The sequence below is a fragment of the Chiloscyllium plagiosum genome, chromosome 1 (assembly GCF_004010195.1).
Source record: "Chiloscyllium plagiosum isolate BGI_BamShark_2017 chromosome 1, ASM401019v2, whole genome shotgun sequence".
Lineage (NCBI taxonomy): Eukaryota > Metazoa > Chordata > Chondrichthyes > Orectolobiformes > Hemiscylliidae > Chiloscyllium > Chiloscyllium plagiosum.
In genome coordinates, this window is record NC_057710.1 from 61,411,189 (window position 1) to 61,438,779 (window position 27,591).

Below are 27,591 nucleotides of genomic sequence, written 5' to 3' on the forward strand. Positions count from 1 at the left end.
CGCATCCACGATTTCCTGAGCCACCTCCTTCAGTACCCTGGGATGTAGACCATCAGGCCCTGGAGACTTATCAACCTTCAGACCTAACAGCTTCTCCAACACCAAATCCTGGCAAATATAAATTCTCTTCAGTTCAGGTCCTTCAGCCACTGTTACCTCAGGGAGATTGCTTGTGTCTTCCCCAGTGAACACAGATCTGAAGTACCCATTTAATTCCTCTGCCATTTCTTTGTTCCCCGTAATATATTCCCCTGTTTCTGTCTTCAAGGGCCCAAACCCTTCAAGGATGCCCTACCATCCTTTCCTTGCCTCAGTGGGACAAACCTATCCAGCACTCGCAAGTGCTCCCTAAACAACCTTCACATTTCTGTTGTGCATTTCCCTGAGAACATGTGTTCCCAGTTTTTGCTCCACAGTTCATGCCTAATAGCATTGCAGTTACCCCTCCCCCAATTAAAATCTTTGCCACAATGTCTGGTCCCTTCCCTCTCCACCACCATAGTAAAGGTGAGGGAGTTGTGATCACTATTGCTGAAATGCTCTCCCACTGAGAGATCTGACACCTGATCTGGTTTGTTGCCAAGCATCAAATCCAATATGGCCTCCTGTCTAGTCGGTCTATCTACGTTCTGAGTCAGGAATCCTTCCTGGACACACCTGACAAAACCTACTCCATCCAAACAATTTGCACAAAAGAGGTTCCAATCAATATCAGAGAAGTTGAAGTCACCCATGATGATAACCCTGTTACTTCTGCATCTTTCAAAATCTGCCTCCCAATCTGCTCGGTGTCTGTGTTGCTATTGGTGGGTTGATAGAAAACTCCCAATAAGGTGACTTCAACCCTGGCAACATCTTTGTAAATCTATTCTAAACCCTTTTCAAGTTTCACAACGTTCTTCCCATAGGAGCGAGATCAGAATTTTACACAGTACTTCAAAAGTGACCAAATCAATGTCCTGTACAACTACAACATGACTTCCCAACACCTGTACTCAATACTCTGACCAATAAAGGCAAGCATACCAGACACCTACTTTCACTACCCTATATACCTATGATTCCACTTTGAAGGAACTATGAACCTGCACTCTAAGATCTCTTTGTTCAGCAACACTCTCTAGAACCTTACCAATTGACAGACTACAACAACATTGTGGCTTGGCTGCCAAAAGGACCACGTAGATAATGTTCAAATTACAAATCAACTTGTTCTTTTCACATAATCTCATTCTGACCATATAGCTGTTCAGCTTTTCTTGGGAGAAGCTCATAGAATCATACAGCATAGAAGACACTCTTTAGCCCATCGAGTTTGTATCACCAAAAATACAACCTGCACTCATCTCACTTCCTGCGCTCGGCCCATACTTTTGATTGTTATGATTGTTATGACACTTGAAATGTTCATCCAAGAAGTACTGCTTAAAGGTTGTGACCAGACTTTTCCTGAAAACCCCCTCTCAACCTTCTTTTAATACTGTACCCTAGTCGTCTTCACCCTTTGTCTAAGCTGCTTTTTAGGCATCCTATCAATGTTTCTCCTAATCTTAAACACACTTTAAACATGCCAGGTCAATAGACCAATTTCAAAATGTGATTAATTTCTTGTACAACGACTTTGTTTTTTCACTGCATTAGTAATGTCGATGTAAAATAATTTTTGCTTTGAGCTAATGTTTCTCTTTTTTTTTCTTCCTTCTCTTTACCCTTCCTTTGTAGTTAAGAAAGCCAGCCTTAGCGGACCTCCAGGTAAGACTTGTATATTTGATTAAGTCCAATTCTTTGTGATATTGTTTGTTTTGTAATATTACGTTTTTAAAATTGCACTGAATTGTTTTAGTCGAATAACTATTTTCTCACGGAAGTTACAATTAAAGCAATGCTGTGTTTCCATGCCCGTCACCTCTGGTTAAATCATTAGGATATGAAGTAGAATACCAAGACAAACTGTATTGACTGGCACTCACATATTTGCAAATGAGGTACCATAGAGCTATTAGCATTTTGGAACTGTACTCCAACTTGAGATTAAGTTAACTTGGAGATTTGAACTAGAATGTGCAGACACTTCTTAACTAACTCTAATTTTGAACAATCTTTTTTAGAAAGGTTACCTATTGGTCACCTTCCTCCGATGTTTCAATGTGTCAGCCTTTAGAAATCTTATGAATCTATAATATGTATAAATTGCAATTCAAATGCTTCACTCTAATTGCTACGATTGGCAATTGCATACTTTTCATGACATCTGTGAAAGAGACAATTTCTTCAAGGAAAGTGTCCTCCGATTGATTTTCTTAATATAAATAGAATTAAACTTCAGTTTGTCAATTATTCATATTCAGTCTGATCGTTCTTCAATCAAACCGCTAATTGTCACAATTTAGGGCAGAACTATACTGACTGATTATGACTATATTTTGATTTTTCTGGTTGACAAATTAAAGTTAGCTTTAGGAATAAAACAGGCAGAGGAAAGTCCGTGAAATCTGAATTCTTAACTATTGGTGATGAATGCTGTGGAAATTCGATGGAAATTTCAGGACAGCTTGTCATACAGATGCCCGTACTACACTACTTTAAAACCATTTAATAGACATCAGTAAATAATTCCTGATAAATGCATGTACAACCGAATGACTGCTGAATAATAGTCTGAGGCAGTCTGCTGTGAATAATTTCAGCTGACTTTAAAGAAGGTGATGTGAAATTGAGTTATGTAAAAAAAGTTGATTTTGAAGAATGCTTTGTGTTAATAATTTTTACATCAAAGTTTTATTAAACTGGCAGAACAAATATTCAAATTAAATTATCATCTGCAACTTGCTATTCTGCCTTCCTGTAAGGATGACTTGGATATTTCCTCACAAAAGTAGAATCAAAACACTAATTGTAAATCTAACTTCAACCACTAAACTCGTGAATGGGCAGTAAATTGCTGGTATTTACCTTGCATACTTATTTTGGTAATATGTTGGCATTGTTATTAAAAATACAGCCCTCTAGTTTAACCAGCATTGAGTTGCGTTTGCACTTAAGATCTTATAAATATGATAAAATCAATTTGCATCAAATTGATATCTGGTTATCAAAAGATCTTCCGTAAGTGTATATCTTGGAAGAATTGCCAGGACTATTGTTCAAACATGAGGTGCATCTAGCAATTCATGTGCAAAATTAATATTGCACAAGTACAAATGCAACTTTCATTCTGAGTAATTGAAAATTCATTGCTAGGATGTGGACATCCCTGGCAAGGCAAGAGTCTTTTTGTTAATTCACAGTTGTCTTTGCGAACGTGGTAGTGTGCCTGTAGTTGAACTAACATAGTCCTTGTGATGTCAGTACTCTCGCAAGACTATTAGGCAGAAAGTGCCAAAATTTTTCATCAAGCAACTATGAAAAAAAGGTAACATATTTCAATGTTAAGATGGTGTGTGACTTGGAGGAAAGTTGAACGAGTGGTGTTCCCATAAACCTGCTGTCCTAGCCTTCTGGGTGGTAGAGATAATAGTCTTGGATGGTGAGATTGAAAAAGAACCTTATTAAGTTGCTTCAGTGTATTTTATGGATGTTGCATATTGCAATCATTGTGCTAGGGTGGTGAATAGAGCATTGATCATGCAGACTACCTTGTTCTGTATGGGTGACGATTGCTTAATGAGACATTTTGGTGATTCCTGCCAAACAGTCGTGTGGGTGATGAGATTTTTGTGTTGTTGCATGGTGCCCAGAACAAGTGGTATTGAAATTTGAGAGAGAAAGGGAACTTGTGCATAAATCACGCAAATTCTACCCCATCGGGTAGTGGGGGAGGTAAATGGAAGGTTTGCTGCTTTTATTTCAAAGGGATTGGAATATAAAAATATGGAGGTCTGGCTAAAACAATGCAGGGCACTTGCCACATGACAGGTGGAATATGTGCACAGATTTGGACCCTTTATGTGAGGATATGTGTTCTGGTTTGAAGGTAGTTTAGAGAAGATTCATTGGGTTAATTCTGAGTCTGGTGGAATTATCTTTTGAAGAAAGATAGGGTAGGTTATGCTTGTACTCATTAGAGTTTAGAAGAACAAATGGTGGGGATTGGGAGAGGAGCAAGCCTGTGGGTGAATGGTGGTAGCAGGGCATCCCAATAAAACCCGATTTCCAGTGAGAACAGCAGGAGCAAACCTTCACTGAATCCAAAGGTGGAGCTCTTGAGGTAATATCAGGATTCAAAAGTGACATGAGGCAAGAAAAAGTAGCTGATCAAGTGAATATTGGGGAGGCAATGGCCTCGTGGTTTTATTGCCAGGATATTAATCAAGAGACCCAGGTAATGTTCTGGGGATCTGGGTTTGATTAGATTAGATTACTTACAGTGTGGAAACAGGCCCTTCGGCCTAACAAGTCCACACCGACCTGCCGAAGCGCAACCCACCAAGACCCATTCCCCTACATTTACCCCTTCACCTAACACTATGGGCAATTTAGCATGGCCAATTCACCTAACCTGCACATTTTTGGACTCTGGGAGGAAACCAGAGCACCTGGAGGAAACCCACGCAGACACTGGGAGAAAGTGCAAACTCCACACAGTCGCCTGAGGTGGGAATTGAACCTGGGTCTCTGGCGCTGTGAGGCAGCAGTGCTAACCACTATGCCACCGTGCCGCCCAAAATCCTGTCATGGCAGATGGAGGAGTTTGAATTAAATTTTGAAAAAGATAACTGGAAATAAGAGTCTCAGGCTGACCATGAAACCATGGCTGATTTGTCATGAAAATTCCATCTATCTTTTTGTGGTTTATTAACATCCTACAGGGAAGGAAATCTGTCACCCTTATCTGGTCTAGTCTACGTGGTCAACAGCAGTGTGGTTGACTCTTCACAATTTGGAATGGGCAATAAATGCTGGCCTCACCAGTGAAATCCTGTGAATGAAGAAAACGTTTATCCCATTTTTGTCACTTAGGGTATGAGAGGTCTTTATTTCGGGTTTATAATTGGTAGAGGTCCAAAGAAGAAGACTACAGTAAGGAGGTCTGGCCTGTTCTGGAGAAGGTAACTGGACCCAAAATGTTAACTCTGATTTCTCTCCACAGACCTACTGAGATATTCCGCCAATTGCTGTATTTTTTTCAGATTTTTGGTTCTTTTGATTTTTCAACTATAGCAATTAATGTTATTTTATTTTAAGAGCAGTCTGAGGGTTTACTTCAAATGCGTAGAGCATTCACAGTGTAGTGGGTGAATTAGCCATGCATATACTTGTAAATGGGTGTGACACAGTTGGGAATTTGGTGACGTGGTTATAAGGTGGCCACAGATAGGAACTGAATATGCAGAGTTACTCACGTTTTATAAAGAGCAGTCAAAGATGAAAATGAGGGCAGCATTGCTGGTTAAAGAGAAGTTAATATCATAGTGAGCATATTAGCTCAGGTGAAGTATAACCTGGGTGTTTACAGCTTCGAAATACGAATGGATAGAAAACGATAGAGTTTATATGTAGACCCCTAAATTGTTGTGGTAATGTTGGGGAAGGCATTAAACAGGAAATTATAGATGCAAGCAATAAAGGTACAGCTGTAATTTTAAGTGACTTTAATTGGGCAATTCAAATCAGTAACTGTAGAGGAGAAATTCCTGGAATGTTATGGGATGTTTTTCTGGATCAAGACATTGAGAAACCAATTTGAGAAAAGGCCATCCGACACCAGATATTGTGTACTGAAAAAGGAATAATTGGCAGTCGAACTGTGCAACAGCATTTAAATAGCAGTTAGATGAACTGCAACAATGGTTCATTCTTTGCCTTTGGACCCTCCAACCACACGGCATCAATATGGTCTTCACCAGTTTTCTCATTTCCGCTCCCTCCACCTGATCCCAGTTCCAACCTTCTAACTCGGCACCACCCTAATGACTTGTCTTACCTGTTCATCTTCATTCCCACCAATCCACTCCACCCTCCTCTCCGACCTATCACCATTACTCCCACCTTCCAGCTACCTATCGCAGTCCCCACCCACCCCCCACCAGCTCCACCTCCCTCCCATTTATCTCTCCACCCACTCCGCTCACAAGCCTCATTACTGATAAATGGTGTTGCCCGAAACATCGATTATCCTGCTCCTTGGATGCTGCCTGACCTGCTGTACTTTTGCAGCACCACAGTCTCAACAAAAATAAAATAGAAAGGTGGCCCAACCGTAATTAACAAGTGAAATTTGGGATAGTGTTAGATCCAAGGAAGGGACATTGATGGATTGGGAGCAGTTTATTTTTCCCTCTTAATCAATCTCTTTGATCCTCCTTTACTGAAATCTAGAGTACAAGTATGAAAGTAAGCTTGGGGGAAAGGTATAACTGATTGCAAGAGCTTCAGTAGGTCTATGAAGAGAAAAAGAGTTGAAAAGCAAGGTGCTGGAAAAGTACAGCAGGTCAGGCATCAACCGAGGAGCAGGAGATTCGAGATTTCAGACATGAGCCCTCTACCAGGAATATAGGTGGGGGAAGGGGGCTGAGATAAATAGGAGGATGGAATGGGGCTGGGAAGGAAGAGGGGAAGGTAGCTGGGAAGGCAGTAGGTTGATGATGGCATCAGTGTTCATTTCACCAATTTCTTCATCTCCCTTCTCCCCCACCTCATCCCAGATCCAACCTCCAACTCAACACTGTCCACTTGAAATGTCCTATCCATCCATCATCCTTCCCACCTATCCACCCTCCTCATCGACCTATCACCATTACCCTCCATCTGTTTCTACCTATTGCCTTCCTAGCTACCTCACCCCCAAGCCCCACCTCACCCTCTGATTTATCTCTGTGCCCCCCCACTCCCCCCCCCCCCCCAACATTGCTGATGAAGTACTCTTGCCCGAAACGTTGATTCTCCTGATCTTGGTTGCTGCCTTACCTATGCTTTTCCAGCGCCATAGTTTTCGATTCTGATCTCCAGCATCTGCAGTCCTCCTTTTCTCCTGTGAAAAGAAAAGGTTCAGTGAAGACAAATGTAGATCCTGTACAGTCAGAAGCAAGGGAAGTTATAATGGGCAACAAAGAGATTGCCGATCAACCAAATACATACTTTGATTCTGCCTTCACAAAGGACGACACAAATGTCCCAAAAATGTGAAGGAACACAGGGTCTAGTGAGGGGGTGGAATTTAAGAAGATCAGTTTTTGTAAGGAAGTGGTGTTGAAAGAATTAATGGGATTAAAAAGAGCTAAATCTCCATGGTCCTAAATTCCAACTCCTACAGTACTGAAGAAGCTGGTCCTAGAAATAGTGGACATGCTCACCTTTCAGAAATCCATAGACTTTGAGCAGTTCCTATGGATTGGAAGGTTGGTGATGTCACTCATTATTTTTAAAAAAAAAAGTAGAGAGAAAACAAGGAATTATAGATCACTCAGCATGACATTGCTAAGAGGGAAAGTGCGAGAGTCCATCATAAAATTTACTAATAGGGCACTTGGAAAACAGTAACATGATCAGACAGAGTCATCCTGTATTTACAAAAGGAAAATCCTGCTTGACAAATCGATTAGAATTGTTTGAGGATGTAACAACTAGAGTTGATGAGGGGGAGCTAGGAGATATTATTTGCTGAAGGCTTTAGATAAAGTCTTGCGTAAGAAAATAGCATATAAAGTTCAAGCGTATGGGATTGCACGTGGTGTACTGACACAGATAGAGAACTGGTTGGCAGACGAGAAGCAAAGGAAGAAGATATTTTTACAAGTGACAATCTGTGACTAACAATAACCTTGGAGATCAGTGCTTGGATCCCAGTTATTCACAATATATGCTAATGATCTGGATGAGGGAACAAGGTGTTCCCTAAGTTTTTACATGACACAGTGGTGGGTGGAAGGGTGACCTATGCAGAGGATGCGGAGATGCTTCAGTGTAATTTCAACAAGTTGAATGAGTGGGAAAATGCATGCCAGATGATGTATGGTGTGGATACATGTGAGGTTATCCTTGTTTGTGGTTAAAAACAAGGAGATTGTGAGGATGCAGATGCTGGATATGTCAGAGTTGATAAACTGGGAAAAGCACAGTTGGTCAGGCAGCCTCTGAGGACCAAGAGAGTCGACACTTCAGGCATAAGGCTCCGAAACGTTGACTATCTTACTAATCAGATCTTGCTGAACCGGCTGTGCTGTTTCCAGCGCCACACTTTTATCGGCAGAAACAGGTAGGGAAAGTATTATCTGAACATTTGATTTTATTGGCAAAGGATGAGACGGAACATGACCTGGTGTCATAGTACACCAGTCATTTGAAAGCAAGCATTCAGGTGTAGCAAGCTGTGAAGAAGGCAAATGGTTTGTTGGCCTTTATAGCGAGAGGATTTTAGCAAAGGAACAGGGATGTCTTCTGCAATTGTACAGGACTTCAGTGAGACTATCCTGGAGTGTTGTGTGCAGTTTTGGTCTCATTATTTGAGGAAGGGTGTCTAAGGATATGGAGGGAGTGCAATGAAATTTTGCCAGGTTGATTCCTAAGATGGAAGAACTGACATATGAAAAGAGACTGGATTAGTTCGGAATATATTCATTGGAGTTAGAATAAAAAGTGGGGGATCTCGAGCAAACCTATAAAATTTTAACAGGACTAGACAGGGTAAACACAGAAAAGAAGTTACTAATGACTGAGGAGTCGAGCACTGGGGTCACAGTCGAAGTAAATGGAGTAGGCAATTTAGGACTGAAATGAAAAGAGAACTCTTCACCCATTGAGTCGTGAGCCTGTGGAATTCTCTGCCACAAAATTGGTTGAGGCTAAAGCAGTCAGTGTTTTCAAGAGCAAAGTAGATATAGTTCTTACAACTACAGGGTTCAAAGGGTAGGAGGAGAAAATGAGAACAGGGTACAGAATTGAATGATCAGCCATGATCATCTAAAATGGTGGAACAGGCTTGAAGAGCTGAATAGCTAATTCTTGCTTCTATTGTCCATGTTTCTTTATTGAAATATCAGATTCTTAGGGCCCCTCATCAAGGTTGCTTTCCTTTGTGGAAGAGCCTAGTACCAGAGTTCATAATCTCAGAATAAGGGATTGTTGATTTGAGACCAAGATGAGGAGGCATCTTGTCTCTGAGGGTTGAGAATTTGTGAATTTTTCATTGCGGGAGGTATTGAGGCTGCGTCATTGTATTGTATTGTTCGGTTGAAAATACCTAACGGGTTCATTTTAAGGTTCGATCAAAATCAAGATCTGTGCACTTGGATGCATAAAAAATTTATTAGCTTAATCTACTGAACATATATGCAATCGGTTCTGATATAATTCAATATTCCCATTCTTGTGTGATCTTGTGTTATCAGAAAATCTCACAATAGCTGTGCCATTTAAACTAATGGGGCTGGAATCACGTTGTCGTCAATACAGGCAAGGAAAGTTTGCGATCTACAAATAACTGTCTAAATTCTTCAATCGCATTGAAGCCAATTCCAATTGAAAAGACATATTATACACAACTGACTGTGTATTAGAGATATATGCAAACTATGGAATGAGTCTGTTGGCTTTAATTAAATAATATACAAACATATCTGTTGGAAACCTTAGTCATGAGGGTACTCTGAGTTTTATCTCTGATTCAGTGGTACTGGTCTCATGAATCCAGTCATATAATCATCGAGTCATAGAGATGTACAGCATGGAAACAGACCCTTCGGTCCAACCTGTCCATGCCAACCAGATATCCCAACCCAACCTAGTCCCACCTGCCATATCCTTCCAAACCCCTCCTATGTACCCATCCAAATGCCTCTTAAATGTTGCAATTGTACCAGCCTCCACCACTTCCTCTGGCAGCTCATTCCATACACGTACCACCATCTGTGTGAATAAGTTGCCCCTTAGGTCTCTTTTATATCTTTCCCCTCTCACACTAAACCTATGCCCTCTAGTTCTGGACTCCCCAACCTCAGGGAAAAGACTTTGTCTATTTACCCTATCCATGCCCCTCATAATTTTGTAAACCTCTATAAGGTCACCCCTCAGGCTCCAGGGAGAACAGCCCCAGCCTGTTCAGCCTCTCCTTATAGCTCAAATCCTCCAACCCCATTAGTATCTCCCCCATTTTCTGCAGCTCCACACAAAGGCTGCCTTGCTGATCTTTGAGGGGCCATATTTTCTCCCTAGTTACCCTTTTGTCCTTAACGTATTTGTAAAAACCCTTTGGATTCTCCTTAATTCTATTTGCCAAAGCTATCTCATGTCCCCTTTTTGCCCTCCTGATTTCCCTTTTAAGTATACTCCTACTTTCTTTATACTCTTCTAAGGATTCACTCGATCTATCCTGTCCATACCTTACTTATGCTTCCTTCTCTTTCTTAACCAAACCCCTGAATTTATTTAGTCATCCAGCATTCCCTACACCTACCAGCCTTTCCTTTCACCCTAACAGGAATATACTTTCTCTGGATTCTCGTTATCTCATTTCTGTAGGCTTCCCAATTTCCAGCTATCCCTTTACCTGTGTACACCTGTTCCCAATCAGCTTTTGAACGTTCTTGCCTAATACCGTCAAAATTGGCCTTTCTCCAATTTAGAACTTCAACTTTTAGGTCTGGTCTATCCTTTTCCATCACTATTTTAAAACTAATAGTATTATGGTCGCTGGCCCCAAAGTGCTCCCCCACTGACACCTCAGTCACCTGCCCTGCCTTATTTCCCAAGAGTAGGTCAAGTTTTGCACCTTCTCTAGTAGGTACATCCACATACTGAATCAGAAAATTTTCTTGTACACACTGAACAAATTCCTCTCCATCTAAACCCTTAACACTATGGCAGTCCCGGTCTATGTTTGGAAAGTTAAAATCCCCTACCATAATCACCCTATTATTCTTACAGACAGCCTTATAAATTTGTTTCTCAATTTCCCTCTGACTATGAGGAGGTTTATAATACAATCCCAATAAGGTGCCCAATGGGGAAAATCTGTTTGAGGCAAAGTCCTTGATGTTAATACTATTCTGAATCTAAATTATGTGCTGAATCTCTATTTGTAATGACTGCAGGTTTGAAAGTTGGAAACAAGTCCAAGTAGCCCCATATGACTGCACAACAGCATAGTTCTCACAGACAATTCAGTGTCATGTGGTTGTCTAGTCGTCTTTTTCATGTACTTTCCACTTTACTTCATTTAAATCTGAATCATTAACCCTTCAAAGTCTGGTTTGAAAAATTGGTGGCAGGGTAAGGCTTTGGAGCAAGAGTCTGAGGTGAACAGTGGCTTAGCAAAAAGTACAGGTAAGGTCAGATAAAGTTCTTTTAAATTTTCTCTTTAGTCTGAGAGCAGTTGAGATGGCAATTCGGACAGTCACATTGATCAAGTACAGATTTGAGACAGTCCAGGGAATTTCTTATGAACTCAACCTGTAAGCCTGTCTTGATTCAATACAGAGATTGTACCTTTGGTAGTCTGGAATTACCGACAGTTTAGTTTAATTTTAATTATCCCCTTCATTTACTAATAACATCACTGTTACAACATAACACTAATACCTTTTAAGTCAAGTGAACTGGATTCTAATAACTGAGGAGAGTAGGACATCGCTCTTCCTTCAAGAGCCCTGGCCGGCTACTCTGTTGTACTATCACAAACAGACTACCTTTTATACATAAGTTTACAAAAGCTGTGCTGTCACAAACACAAAAAGTTAACAAATGCACTGCATGTTCTGACCTAGACAGATAACAGTGAAGGACAATAATTCGGGAGAGAAGTTAATTGATACGGAGTTTCGATTTGAGGTCAGAATCAGACATTGTTATTAATTTCACAAAGGAACAGCTGTGAATGTTATCATTTGGTGTCCTGTTTAAACAGATTCACTGATGTTAAGGCAAATGTTCTTAATTGTTAAAAATCACACATCAGGTTATAGTCCAACAGGTTTAATTGGAAGCACACTACCTTTCGGAGCGACGCTCCTTCATCAGGTGCTCTCCACTATCACCTGATGAAGGAGCGTCGCTCCGAAAGCTAGTGTGCTTCCAATTAAACCTGTTGGACCATAACCTGGTGTTGTGTGATTTTTAACTTTGTACACCCCAGTCCATCACCAGCATCTCTGAATCGTTCTTAATTGTCTTACCCTCCCTGCCTGTCTGTTTTCTAGTGTGCAGCAAATGTCGTTCTATAATGCAAAATTGCATTTAGTCTAAATGTTTAAGGACAAGTTTTCAGGCTATAAACTTTCTCAACATATTCCTTCTGTATGTCGGAGCTCAGGGAGAATTCCAGCATCTTTGATGATGACGTCTGCGGAAAGTACACTCAGCAACAGCTCCTGGGAGATCATGTTTGGAGGCTAAAGGTGGATGCAGTCAGGATCATCCAAGATGCTGAGCACATCGTAGATAAGAGTTTTCGTGTGACCATCTCACTTAGATGCAGGCAGAGAGTGGTTGGGTAACCACCAGGAAAAGCAAAGGGAATAGGCAAAGAGTGCAGGAATCCCCTATGGTCATTTCCCCTCAAACAAGGATACCATTTTGGATACTGTTGGGAGGGATGACTGTTGAGGGCAAAGAAGCAGCAGCCAGGTTGGTGGTGCTACGACTGGCTCTGGGGCACAACGGGAAAGAGTAAAGGTAAACAGGACCCTAGTGATAGGAGACTCAATAGTTAGGGGGACAAACAGGAGATTCTGTGGTCACAAATGGAATCCAGGATGGTGTTGTCTCCCAGGTACCAGGGTACAGGATATCTCAGAGCGGCTGCAGAAGGTGAGCGGCTGCAAGGGGGAAGGTGAGCAGCCAGAAGTCATTGTGCATGTTGGCGCAAGACACAGGTAGAATTAGGGATGAGGTCCTGTGGAGTGATTATAGAGAGCTGGGAAAAAAGTTAAAAATGAGGACCTCTAAGGTGATAATCTTTAGATTACAGGGAGTTCTCCTAAAACACCGTAGTTGCATTCCACCGAAACGTAGCTTAATAGAAAATCACTTAATAGAAACATTGGGGCTGATGGGAAAAGTTGGTTTGGGGCAGACCAGCAAAAAATATCACTCCCAATCGCTCAAAAATCATCTAAAATTATAATTCAAAGTATAGCACAGCCTGAAGGGAGGCTGAAATCATTTATTAGCAAAACAAAAGTCAATTTGATACAGTATATTTAAAGAATGTAAATGTAAGAAAGCTGCTCTGTGTACAGTACCTTTCATAGAAAGCTGCTGTATCGGCAGCTCACGTTGGTATGTGTGCAGAAGACTGGAACATCATGCATGCGCAGAACGGCATGAAGGCCAGCGCCAACATGGCGCATGCGTTGGCACCAGTGCATGCACAGAACGTCAAGAACGCCAGCACATATGCAGAAAGGCACGGAAAGTTCAGTGCATGCACAAAAGTGCAAGCACTCTGGAATTGCGCTGTTGCCAAAGGAGGTAAGCATTCTCCAAAATACCTTTCCCTAATTCTTCAGCAACCGTTAGATTCTTTTCCAAAGGTGTCACACACAATATGCATTTTGCACAAACCAACTTCTGCAAACAGTTGAAAGTTTATTAAAGCTTGTACAAGCTAGGTGACCCCTTTGACCCTTTTCGCAGGCATGTGAAGTCGAGTCAAAGGCCCCGAACAAAGAAAACACATCCCCTTTATAAAGGTCAGTTGGTAATGCTCACATGTACTCCAGGATTCTGGATGAGTGGTGCTGGAAGAGCACAGCAGTTCAGGCAGCATCCAAGGAGCTTCGAAATCGACATTTCGGGCAAAAGCCCTCCAGCCACTCCTCCCCAACCCCCACCCCCAATAACCACATGTTACCCCAGGTACAATGGTAGTCTGACGTCATTCAGAGATAATGTAAATGCACTAATCCTGGGGAATTGTTATGCAAACTATTTGCTGACCCAGTGATTCCCCAAAGACAAAGTAGGTGTGATATACTATAGTATCGGGAATGATCTCGCAAATTAATTTGATTGGCTGGGGTTGGCTATGAAGGTATTTCTGAGTGGAAGGAACTGAATGAGAGTTTAATTTGATAGTAGCAGTAGAATAGTAATATTTGCCAAATGAAGTGTGAGTCACCCACATTCATGCATGAATGTCTTCTCCACCCACTTCCAGAATGTTCAGTTTCTGGAGAAAGACAGTACAGTTTAACTCTTTTGACATTAATGTAATGTTCAGAGAGAGAGAGGACAACCCTATCCCCACTGGAATTGCCAATGAAGGGAAGTATTCTCCAAAATACCATTCCCTAATTCTTCAGTGACGTTATAGCCAAATGGCGCTGCCAAATATCCCAGAACTTCCTGTATTTCCAGTGCCATGTGCAAATGAGGGTAAGAACAGGATGGCTAAATAATTGATGCAGGGGCCAACGATTTCAGATTTTTAGATCATTGGGATCTTTTCTGGGGCAGAGATGACCTGAACTAGAGGGGGGTCAATATCTTGGCAGTCAGGTTTGCTAGTGCTCTAAGGGAGGGATTAAACTAGGTTGGCAGAAGGGTTGGATTCTGAACAGCAGGGAGGCAAGTATGATGCTGCAAGGAGATACAGTAATCAGAAATAGCAAGTTGAAAAGACAAGTCAGGCTGGAACATGACAGGGAGTGAGGAATGCCTGTTGGATTAAATTCCATGTATATAAATACAAGAGGGGTAACAAATAAGTCGATGAACTCAGGACATGGATAGGTATGTGGGACTGGGATATTGTAGCCATTACAGAAACATGGCTAAGGGAAGGACAGGACTTAATGTGCCAGAGTGCAGATGTTTTAGGTGGACAAGTGGTGGAAAGTGGGAAGGGGCGTGGGTTGCATTTTTGATTAAGGTGAGTATTATCATGTAGTCAGAGATGAAATAACTGAAGAACCATCCAGTGAGGCTTTGTCGGTGGAGCTAAGAAATAAGAGGGGGATGCTGACATTATTGGGGTTGTACTATAGGCCTCCAAATAGTCAATGGGAATTGGAGAAACAAATATGCAGGTAGATTGGGGACATCGAGTTGTCATAGGAGGGGATTTTAATTTTCCTAACATAGGCTGGAACTACCACAACATGAAAGGCTTAGATGGGGTGGAATTTGTTAAGTGCGTTCAGTAAAGTTTCCTCAAGCCGTATATACAGGGTCCTAATTAGGAAGGGGCAAAACCCGACCAACTCATGGGAAATAGGGCAGTACTATTGATGGAGGTGACAGTGGGCGAGCAATTTGGGACCAGTGACCACTTCGGTGTTAATGGCCCACAGCAACTCACGGATGCCCAGTCTTGAGTCGCTAGATCTGCTTGAAGCCTGTCCCATTTAGCGTGGTGATATTGCCACACCACATGATAGAAAGTATTCTCTGTGTGAAGGCAGGACTTAATCTCCACAAGTTTCTGACAGCTTCAGAGTTTAATTAAAAATAAATGAATTTTCAGATTACAAACTACATTGTATGGAATTAATTAATGATTCATACTCTTAACCTGAAAATGGATCCTTGTACAAATGTGAAAAACCAGTGAGAACTGAAACAAAAAAAATGCGTTTAAGTAGCATTTTTCACAATCTCGCTCTGTCTTAAATTTAACATGATCTGATGAAATAAATTAACTGGCTCAAAAAAATTGCCAAACCAATAATTTTCTAGCTGAGTTCCAGGATTGCATGCCGAATTGATCAGATTAAGCAGGAATATTTTGGAATCTTCTTATGTATAGAATGTAAGATGTCATGTGAATGGAAATTGACATTTCATACCTTGCCTTTTTAATTTACACCTTTTTGATTTATCTGATGAACGTTCTGATATGACGTATACATTAATTGCCCGACTGCCTTACCCAAGTGAAATATAGCATATGAAGGGCAAAAGTAATTTTGTGAAGGAAATGGGATCACTTGAGTTTTAAGAAATTAATTTTTTTGATTAAAATAAAATCTAATACATACTCAGACTTATGGTTTTATGTGCAAATTGTTAACCTATTGAATTATGAAATTGTAGTTTTGTATGTAATAACAAATACCAGCACACAGAACCTTGTACTTTACTGATTAGCTGTTTATTTCTTTACAAATGGAAGTTGCAATTATTTTCCAAACATTATGAAACTGCTTTGAAAAAACTGAATTGAACAAAATACATCATTTGTAACTTCAGAAATATAAGTTTATTAAATACATGCAGTGTAAAACATAACTTTAAACATTTGAATTATACAATATTTTTGGAACATACTCGAATCTGACATGATTTTTGCAAGAAATAGCATCTTCAGCAGAGATTTGATCCAGCTGTTCAAAATCATGAACAATTCAGATAACTTTGAATAAGTAGAAACTGTTTCCAATGGCAGGACAGTCAGTTTTCAGACAGCATTTATGTAGGGTGATGGGGTGACGCAAAAAAACCTTTGTCCACAGCAAGTTGTTGGGATCGAGAATGCATTACCTGGAAAAATGGTGGAAACAATTCATGAGCAAGATTCAGAAAGAAATTATCTAAAAACTGGCAGAAAAAAAATCTCATGATTATAGAGAGAGAATAAGTGAATAGGAATAATTATACAATTCTGCGAAAGCAGGGATGTGATGCGTCAAATATATAGTATCTGTAAACTTTGTACCATGATCGTACATTACCAAGATCAAAATTGCAATACAAGCATAGAATATAGGAACAGGTGTAGTGCTAGGTGGGTGCAGAGTTTATAGTCTGAAATTGTTGAACTGTGTTGAATCCAGTACTTACCCAAAAAGAAACTTACAACTTCTTCAGCTTGTTTTGCATTCCACTGGAATACTGCAGCAGGCCAAAGTCACAGTTACAAGCATGAGAACAAGGTGAAGAAATAATATGACAGCTTACCAGGAATTCATGGTCATGCTTGTGAATATACCAGAGACCCCCTGCAACTGGATCCTCAACTTCCTGACCCATTGACCACAATCAGTGCAGACAGACAATAGCATGATAATCCTCAACATCGGGGCGCTCCACAGGGATGTGTAATCAGCCCCCTATTGTACTCCCAGGACACTCATGCCTGTGGTCAAATTTCATTTGAACTCCATGTACAAGTTCGCTGACAATACCACCATTGTCAGCCGGATATCAAACAATGATCCGACAGAATGCTGGGTGCTGCGCATAGATAACAATCTCTCCCCTAGTGTTAGCAAAATTAATGAGCTAAAGAGTTCAGGAAGTGAGGAGGAGGACACAATCCTTTCTACATTAGTGGAGCTGGGTGGAAATGGTCAAGAGCATCCAGTTCCGAGGATTGGTGACAGCCAACAATTTGTCCTGGACCACCCATGTTGATGCAATGGTCATAAAGGCGCAACAATGCCTCTTCTTCCTCAGGGGTTGATGGAAATGTGTTATGTCCAGAAGGAGTCTCACTAACATTTTTTATAGATGCACTATAGAAAGCATTCTATCTATCACAGCTTGGTTTGGCAATCTCTCTGTTGAGGACCATAAGAAGCTTAGAGAAAATTGTGAACACAGCCCAGTCCATCATACAAGCCAACTTCCGAACCATTGATTCCATCTACAATTCTCGTTGCTGTAGAAAGGCAGCCAACATTATCAAGGATCCCTCCCACTCAGATTATAATATGTTCCACCTTCTTCTGGCAGGCAGAGATGAAAAGCTTAAAACACATGAAGCAACAGGTTCAAGATCAGTTTTATCGCTGCTGTTATCAGACTGCTGAATGGACCAATCAAATTTTCAAATCTGATGTTGATCTGGCTTTTTGTGCAACTTCTATGCAGCTGCAACTTTGTGTGCCTCACTCTGTTCAGTCACCTATGATCTGTATGTCGTGGTACATTATGATTTGCCTGATAAAACAAGTTTTCATTGTAATAAGGTACATGTGACAATAATAATCAAATCGGAGGTGATTTTTAGATTAGTAACTAACCTGTATTTGGCTAATGAAGGGGAGCTCACTGTGACCAGCAAATACAGTACACTCAGTCGATAGAAGTAAATTACCTATTCATGAGCTGTATCTGTTATGTAAGTATATTGATACAGTCACTAAAGTGGCCATATTGTTTCCTGTTATTATTGTTATCGAGAACACAAAATTTTCACTTGGCTTCTTTAATCAGCTATTCTAATCAACAAAGCTTGTTCTTTAAATTGTCAAAACTAGTTAACAAGTTTTACGCGAATGTTTGAGCTTAAAGGGATATAGCTCCATTCCAATCTTGAACACATGCACATGACAAACAAAAATTGCAACTCTGTCTAAGTTGAATGAATTTTTGGAAAAAAAGGCCAAAGGCTAAAAATGAATCATTTGTGCCAAGAGCCCAGTCTTGAATCGTGAACTTGGATGACTGAGTTTGTTGTCAGAGATAAAAATGCTGACTACTTTGGAATGATGAAGAATCTTCAGACCAGGCTTCGGTTTACAAGAAAATTGAATTCGACTGAGGTACTTAAATAGAAGTAGAAGTTCAGTTTTCAACATTTGTGAGGGAGTTAGAAATTCAAATATATTGGACCTTTCTCGGGTTACAAAAATACTTCACAAAGATATTTGTGCAGCTTATCCAGCTGTAAAGTATCCTTTGTTTTCAGGAGAGAGAGAGAGAGAGATCTGTTACTGCCCAGCCTACTTTAGAGTTTTTCTCTCTTTACTGACACACTCCGGTATCCCAGAAAATGAGAACCAACTCTTTTGCTGAGCAGACTACAGGACATAAGCTCCACTGCATCCAAACCAAGTTTGTCCAGCAAAGATAGCCATAAACATTGGTATGGCAATCTCTCTGTCCATCGTGCAAGCCAACTTCCAATCCATTGACTCCATCTATACTTCGCATTGCTGTGGAAAAGTAGCCACATTATCAAAGATGCCTCCCACCCTGATTATATGAGCTTTGCTTATCTCCGTACCAAAATTACTATTCAATAATTAGATAAGTTGGAGCTCATATTAGGGTTGAACTAATCCTTGAAATTGTATGTTCCGTTTAAATTTTACGAAACCAATATGTGCAAGCAATTCTATATTCCAATTTTGTGTTGTTAAATGTAAAAATGTATTTCCATCAAAATGTAAATTACTGCTTCACCTTTGAGTCGTGGATTCTGAAGTGAGAGGAAGTAAAGATGCAGTGTTTACAGCTCCAGTATTTGCATGGAAAGGAGTAATGGAAAAAGGATGGTTGGGGGCCATTTGAAGTGTAGACCACAGTTTCTGAAGATGCAGCCTGACCAGCTGGCAATTTTGAGAATTTTCTGTTTTTATTTTAGGCCTCGAGCATCCACATAGTTTGCATCATGATTTAAAAACTATTAATCTCTTCTTCCAATGCAAAGTATACAATAGATACTTCAAGTTCGAGGAATGGCTTAGTTGTTGTTACTACCCATTTAAAATTTACAAAAACATGTTTGAGTTTCCATTATGTTTGAATCTGTTTCAAACCTAATGGAAACTTAAGATGAAGTTAATTTGCCATCTTTAGTGCACACTCAAATTTCTACCAACACCAGTGTTCAGGTAGACACAACTGATCGCAATTTAACTTGGAAAACATTAGTGTGAAAAAATTGCACTTTTTATTATGTAATTTCACTGTGGCAAAAAAAGGCAGAGTGAAAAGATACAGAAATCTGATCTCCTTGGCATTCTGTAAATGTGCTGTGATATCTTTGCCAACAAAGTGGATGTTGCAGCCAATTCTACAAACTGCTAATTTTCAATGTTCGGGTGGAACTCGAACTTTATTGTGTATGCATATAAAGACCACTTTATGGCCAGTGTGCACTTTATCATGTATGATTAACAACATTGATTCTGTTGTTGTTATTTGTAACTATTGTTCTCTGGGTGGGATGCTCTTTGGAGGCTCGATAGGCCAAATGGTCTGCTTTCATGCTGTAGGGATTGTATGATTTAGCCCTCCCCCACTCCATGTTCTCAACAGATCTTTGATGGCTTTAATTGGCCTCACACAGTGAGCAGGATTGGTGCCTACCTTCTCCCTGCTTTGGCTATTGCTGGAACTGAGAATGACAACCTGAAACTGACATGCTGACTGGTATTTTCACACTCATGCTTTAGTTTCTGATCTTAGCCCTGTGTGCCTATATAAGGACAGACCCTCTATAGCGAATGTTGCCTTGGATCAGATGCCCCAAAGTAATGTGTGTACTTGAAAACCTGTAAAGATTTTAAGACATTTCCAGGTATAGTCAACGGAGAAGTGTTCCTTGAGTGAATACAGAAACCTGGTACATTAAACCCCTTCTAAGTAGTGAATAATAATATTCCAGGTGTTCCCACCATTTTTAACAAAGGTAATTAGTATCCCTAGTGTACTTCAGTATGAGTTGAATTATTGGCAAACATGAAACATTTGTTCAAGGAACACCAAACTGCAAAAATCCTAAAATTGCATCTGCATCTTGAAAGAAGTGCAGGAAATGTGAAAATATATGATCGATTATTTATGTTTAACTAAGTAATTGAAGTATTGCAAAAGTATTTCTCTGGAGAAACTAGCTAATGTGAGCTTTGTGCTTTTGCACAGTGCATAAAATAATGGGGAAAAATATTAGCTGCACTAATTTTGAAAATGCTGTTTATCGCAGAAGTTGCAAATTGAATTTGTCTTTGGTTTTTCATATTCCCACAGGAATATTTCAAAGACTTAGTATTTTAATTTGCTGTTTTTAAAAACAACTTACTTTTCCTTCATCATCTCTAGTTAAGAAATTATTGCCAAATCATTCACAATCTGTAACCACGTAATTAGAAGAATTGGGCGAAAGTGAGGACTACAGATGCTGGACATTAGAGTCGAGAGTGTGGTGCTGGAAAAGCACAGCAGGTCAGGCAGCATTCAAGAAGCAGGACAATCGACATTTCGGGCAAAAGTAATTCCTGATGAAGGGCTTTTGCCCGAAACGCTGATTTTTCTGCTCCTCAGATGCTGCCTGACTTGTCCTTTTCCAGCACTACACACTCTACTTCAATTAAGGGAATTGTCATTGGTGATCCTGTCCCTTTCTGTGTAATGGATCATGCAGGCAAATTTTGATTTCTAATTCACAGTATGCAACCATGAAGAATGCCATGTTGAATACATAACTACAAATTGAGGGGTGATAGATTTAAGACAGATGTCAGAGGCAGGTTCTTTATGCAGAGAGTGGTAAGAGCGTGGAATGCCCTACCTGCTAATGTAGTCAACCCAGCCACTTTAGGGAGATTTAAACAATCCTCCGATAAGCACATGGGTGATTTTGGGATAGTGTCGGGGGATGAGCTGAGAATAGTTCACAGGTCGGCGCAACATCGAGGGCTGAAGGGCCTGTTCTGCGCTGTATTGTTCTATGTTCCATGTTCTAATATCTTCTGCCCAAGGCATTTACAGTCGTCAACTTCAGAACAGCAGTCAAGAAATTTCTATTTTAAAAAATTGTCAGAGTATTAATCAATCTCAAAATTAAAATATAATTAAAAATAAATAGAATGTAGTAATTGCAGAATTTTTTTTATCATTCATGGTTAATAATGTAGTTGCAGCAGAAAAAAACGTGTGGAGTCCAGTGAGTGATTGTGTAGTGATATCCATCTGGCGTTGCTTGCTGATTTGTGGAATCATAGAATGGAATCCTTCTGTGCTGTGACCATCATCCTAGTGTGTCCTGGCCAGTAATCTGGCTGAAAAATTCAACAGTCTCACTCCCTTGTCTTTTCCCTGTAGTCCTTATGTTTTTCTTTTCAGATAATTATCCAATTTCCTTTCACTTTTTAAAAAACAAGTTTTACCTCATGTCTCCATTGCTTATTTTGCCAGAAATGTTCAGTTGTTACAGAATCATAGAATCTCTATATTTGCATATACAGGCCATTCAGCCCTTCAAATCAACACCAACCTTCTGAACAGCATCCTACCCCCAACCCAACCCCATTGCCTGGTTCTTAATCCTTCTGCCAACATGAATAGTTCCTTCTTTGTTTCTACCTTCTCCAACTCTTCAACCTCGTCACAAGGTTGACAGAACACCTCTTTCAAACCTGCTCTTAGCCTTTCCTTTGTCAAGGAAAACAGCTCCTGCTTCTCCAGTGTAACTACAAAACTGAAATCTCTCTCATCCTTGGAATCACTTATCGTGAATCTTTTCTGCTCCCTTTAATATATTCATCTCAATCCTGTGACAACCAGAACTTAACATAATAGTCCAGCTGAGGCTGAAACAGGCTTAACATAACTTTTGTACTTTATTCACCTATGTATAAATCCCACAGGATATTATTTGCTTAATCAACATGTCCTGCCATCTTCTTTGTTTTGTGCACATAACCCGAGGTTCTGTTGATCCTCTGCCTCCTTTAAAATCATACCTTTTATTCTTTCTCCTTATCCTTCCTACCAAAAGGAATCGTGGCACAGTTCATTGTGATAAATTTTATCTATAACATATTTGCTTGCTCTATCAGCCTATCTATGTTCTCCTGTAGTCTAACTCTCTCTACACATTAAAACACAGAAGTATTTTGAGTTTTGTGTGATCCAGAGGTTGTGAAAGTCTGCCCTGCACCCCGAGTTTTACCACTGACTCCTGGGGAATCCCTACTTCATATCTTCAACCAGTCTAAAATACAAGCCTATTACTGTCACCTATACCTTGACAAATCTTGTATTCCTGCTGTTTCTGTCCATTAACCCCATTAGTTTTCTTTGTTACCTTGTTATAAAGCCCAGGCAGTTGGTTAAATATGGTTTTCCTTTAACAAATCTGTGATTTTAAATTTTGTCCTGAATGTTTATTCCCAAGGTTAAATTAATTGGCCTGGAGTTGCTGAGCTTATACTTAAACCACGTTTAAGCACTGTGTTAAAATTTGCAATTTTCAAGTCTTCTGAGAGCACCTTTTGACTTAGACGAGATATGCGAGTGCCTCCATAATTTCCACCTTTAGATGTAGCCTTCTATACATCTCATCTGATACGAGTGGTTTAGCAACTTAAGTATAACTAGTCTAAATCTTTTTATCAATTCTTAGTATTCTTTTTTATGAAGGGCACTGTTTGTCACTGGCCACTCGGGTGTTTTCCTAGCTTCCTGGTGTTGGAAATTGAATAAAGATTCGTGCACTCTCACAGTGTCTCAGACCTGCACACACACACCATGGGTGCTGGGGAAAAAAAAATAAAAAAAAGAAAAAAACAAAAAAAAAATAAAAGGCAACTGTAAAAATCAGTTAAAAGCTAAGGAAATAAAATAAAGATGCTGGGCCAGGCAATGTACCTGCATGACATGGTAGCTGTTGTATCCCATTGTGGTTCACAATGACCACATCAGTATTAAGTGTTGGTTGCTTAAGGAATTGTGGCTCAGAGTTAATGAGCTGGAGTCTGAGCTTCAAACATTGCAACACATCATTGAAGGGGAAGAGTTAACTGGATGCTGTGTTCAAACTCAGTCAATGGTCAGGGATTGAAGGATGTGTATGTGGGTGCCATGGTGGCTCAGTGGTTAGCACTGCTGCCTCTCAGTGCCAGGGTCCTGGGTTTGATTCCAACCTCAGGCGAATGTCTGTCTGTGTAGAGTTGGCACATTCTCCTGGTCAGGCAGCATCCGAGGAGCAGGAAAATCAACGTTTCGGGCAAAAGCCCTTCATCAGGCCTTCATACCTGAGAACAAATTCAAATGGACTGAGTTTGGTCAATTCACTTGGATGCATCTCTGGCAAAACGTGCAAACGGTATTTCTTTAGTCCAATCATCTGGATTGTCTTGACTATAAACCCTCAATATAGCCTTTAATGTCTGATGTCATCTTTGTAGCGCTCGTTGCGATTCTGGATGGTATGCAGTGGATTTTAATTGTTTTATTGCTAAGCTATCCATGACTTTGTTAAATACTTTTGATGTAACATTTGACCCTGATATGATTGTATCTCTGTGGGTAGACCATACCTAGTGAAAAATTTGAGTAACAATCCTTTTAGCTTTGATATTGTGGAAATGAATAGCCTCTGGAGATCTAGTGGACACATCCATTATTGTGAATAAATACTGATGCCCACTTTTTGTTTTAGGTTGGGGTCTTATGCAGTCAAGATTCTTGTAAATGGTTCCTCAAATGCAGGAATGGATATTAAAGGTTCGGGTTTTATTACTGCTTGCGGTTTTCCAATTACCTGACATGTATGACATGTCTGTCAAAATTCAACTACATCCTTGTGCTGTCCAGGCCAGTAAAAATGTTTGTCTATTTTAGCTTAATTTTCCTGCTGTCTCAACTGGTGACTGTGATCTTGTTACCATAGTCAGGAAAGATCCCTGGATATACTTCCTGTCATACCTCAGTTGCCTGATTTTTCACTGGCTTTTCAACCACAGTGGGCAGCATTCCTACTTGTGAACCAGCTATATTATTAGCAAGGACAAATTGTATTCCTGGATCCAGTACTCCTGCTACCACTTCTTCACTTTTCACTCTAACCTCACTCTATATAATTGAGCACTTCTTGTCTCACCATGAATTCCACATACCAGCACTTTTTCTGGCAGTAGTCCTTTTGAGTTACATATCACCTCATCTCTCTACATGAAAGATTGATATGATCCCATATCTCTTAATAATCTCTTTGCCTGCTGCTATTGGCCTATGTGAATTAACCCTAGCTTCGCAAGTAAATGATTTAAGAAGATCTGGCACTTCCTCCTTAACTATCCTCCAACCAGGTTGTACATTCTGGTGCAGTTTTTTAGCCTCCACTATGATTTCCTTTATTAGTTCAACAAAATTCACTGGTGTTTCCTGTTTTCCTAAATCTGTCTTCCCAGTGCTTTTTTGAACCCACCAACACTTGTTTCACATGGCCTATTTTATTGCAGTGAAAACACTGGAGCTATTTTCCTTCTCTTTCCCCTTCAAGGGTTTCCTTTTTAATCCTGTGGTAAGCTACCTTTATGATCTTCACTAAGATCAATTTCTCCTTAGTACATGAGGATTTCTCTTTTCCCCAATTTCTTTCCCTCATGGATTGAAATTGATGTTGGAAGCCAAACTTTGATTTATGGACCAACTCCTAATCATCAACCATTTCAACTGTTACTCTTGCTGTTTTCACTCTCTGCTCCTCCACATGAATTCTCATTACCTCAAAGTGAATTTTGAACTCCTCCAAAACAATTGTACCTTTAAGAGCATCATAGCTTTGCTCTATTTTTAATGTCCTTATCCACCTCTCAAAATTACTTTGTTTGACCCTTTCATACTTCATGTAGGTTTTACCAGGATCCCTCCTTAGATTCCTGAAACATTGTAAGCTTCTGGCCCAAGCTTATATACACTTAAGATGGCTTTCTTCACCTCCTCATACTCCCCAGATACCTCCTCTGATAGTGATGCAAATACCTCTCTACCTCTAACTACTAGCTTTGTTTGGATCAACAAAACCTACATGGTCACTGGTCATTTCATTTGTTAAGCCACCTTCTCAAATGAGATGAAAAAGGCTTCTACGTTCTTCTCATCAAATTTAGGCAATGCTTGGATATATTTAAACAGATCCCCACCAGGCTACATTGGATTTGCTCATCCTTAATATCTTCCTCACTAAACCGACCTTCTACCTTCACTTCCATCCTTTTAAGCTGACTTTCCTGTCTAAAAGCTAATTTCTGAAGTTCAAACTCTCTTTTTTCACTTTTTGTTCTTCTGAGGTGATTCGTTCTTTTTCTCTTTCCTCTGCTTTTAACAGTAATTTACACTGTTTCATTTCATTTTCTCTTTGTCTTTCACCTCTAACTGAAGCGATATCATTTTCAATTGAATTTTTGCCATTTTCAAAGACTTTAATTGCCTTTCCAGCAAACTTAAATGCTGAACTACTACTGTAATTATCTCTCAATTTCTCATGGATGAAGGCAACTCCAACTCCAGCTTGTCTGCCAATTCCAGCAGTTTTGCTGTGCTCATCTATTGTAAAGCCCCCAGAGTTACTACTTCCACCCCTAGAAAACTCTCAGTGACTGAAAGAGCCATTACTACCCTGAGCACTGTTTCAACCAACCAAATTCAACACTTGGAACAAAAGACACTAACGCCTTTGAGCCCAACAACCCTAATCCCACATTGGAATGACCAAATCAATCCTGACAAGAGCCCTAGTCTGTTATGGACCAGGCCAGCACCCCTCAGAATATTTTAAGAAGGTAATCCAGACCCTAACATTTCTTACTTTAAAAGTAGATGTGAATTGGACATTCCAAGTGTGATGCAGCTGGTCAAATCACTCAGCTTTAAGCAAAACAGAATTTACGTGAACACTACAGTTGAAACACAATAGAAAGAAAATAGAATTTAGAAAACTTTATTTGAAAACTCAACTGACTCATTACCGCAACTTAACTAAGGAGCTGTCCCAATTCCTGCAACAATCCCTAACACACCCTTTGGTGAAAGGTTAATTCAAACACAAGTTCTTAGAGCAGGAGAGATTTGGGAGAGAAAGCCAGTCAGGAATCAGCTGTTGAATCTTGGAACACTTGTCCACTGCAGCAGCTTCTGACTGCCGGCTAAAACTAAATCAAACTGGAAAGAAAAAGCAGAATTGGGAGACCTGGTCACTCCTCTGCTGTTGTTCAACTGGGGTTTTCCCAGACATTTTGTCTCCTCTGCCTTTATGATGTCTCTTAAAAGAAAACCCAAGGACAAAATAACCTTATTAAAGTCACAGCATCCTCAAAGTGTCCTTGTCAAGAAGTTGCTGAAAACTGACATGCAGCCTTTCGAAAAGTTGTAACATTGGCCTTTATTGTAATAGATCTGAGTATATGAGTAGTGAAGTCTTCCTTTAATTCTGTAGATGGTTGAATAGACCATACCCAGAGCATTGGATGCAGTTTTGGTCTCTTTATCTCAGGAAAAACAATACTTCGATAGAGGGAGTACAAGGAAAGTTTACTAGATATGGTCCCAGGACAGTAGGGCTGTCCTGTGAAGAGACAGTGGGCAAACTGGGCCAATGCTCTGCACAGTTTTAAAAAAAAGAGAAGTGATATGATTGTAATTTATAAAATACTTAAAGGGATAGACAAGGTAAGCTGCAGGTAAGCTGTTTCTCCATTTGGGGAGTCTAGCACAAGGGGACACAATATAAAGTTAAGCATGATTACATTTAGCGTGGAGGTGACAAGAAATGTTTAGACTTGGGTTGATGAATGTTTGTAATTCTCTGCCCCCAAGGGCATTGGAAGCTCACTCCATGCATATTTCAAATGGAGGTCTATAATTTTTGAGTTAACAATGGTGTCAGGGGTTACGGGCTAATGTCGATAAAAGGAATTGAAGTGTTCAATTTGCCATGATCATATTAAAAAGCGAAGCAGTTTCCACAGGTTAATGGCTAACTTTTATTCCTGTATTTCCATGATCACTTGAAATTTCCCCTCCAAGTCATTCACCATCCCAACATGGAACTATACCGCTGTTCCTTCATTGTCATTGGTCAAAATCCTGGAATTCCTTAATAGCTTTATTGTTATCCTTATGTCCGAATGAATGCAATGGTTCATGAACGCAGATCATCATGGATATTTCCAGGGAAGTTAAGGGTGGGCTATAATTGGG

General features: G+C 40.1%; 1 protein-coding gene across 8 annotated transcripts in view; it reads left to right on the top strand.

The window, feature by feature from the left end:
- The window catches only part of LOC122548946 (protein unc-13 homolog B-like), a 643,343-nt gene that overhangs the window by 90,693 nt on the left and 525,059 nt on the right, over positions 1-27,591 (top strand). For all 8 annotated transcript variants that reach the window (XM_043687965.1, XM_043687956.1, XM_043687983.1 and 5 more), the window contains one exon: positions 1,723-1,752. The gene's annotated coding sequence lies outside the window, so the exon portion shown is untranslated. The remainder of the gene's footprint in view (positions 1-1,722; positions 1,753-27,591) is intronic.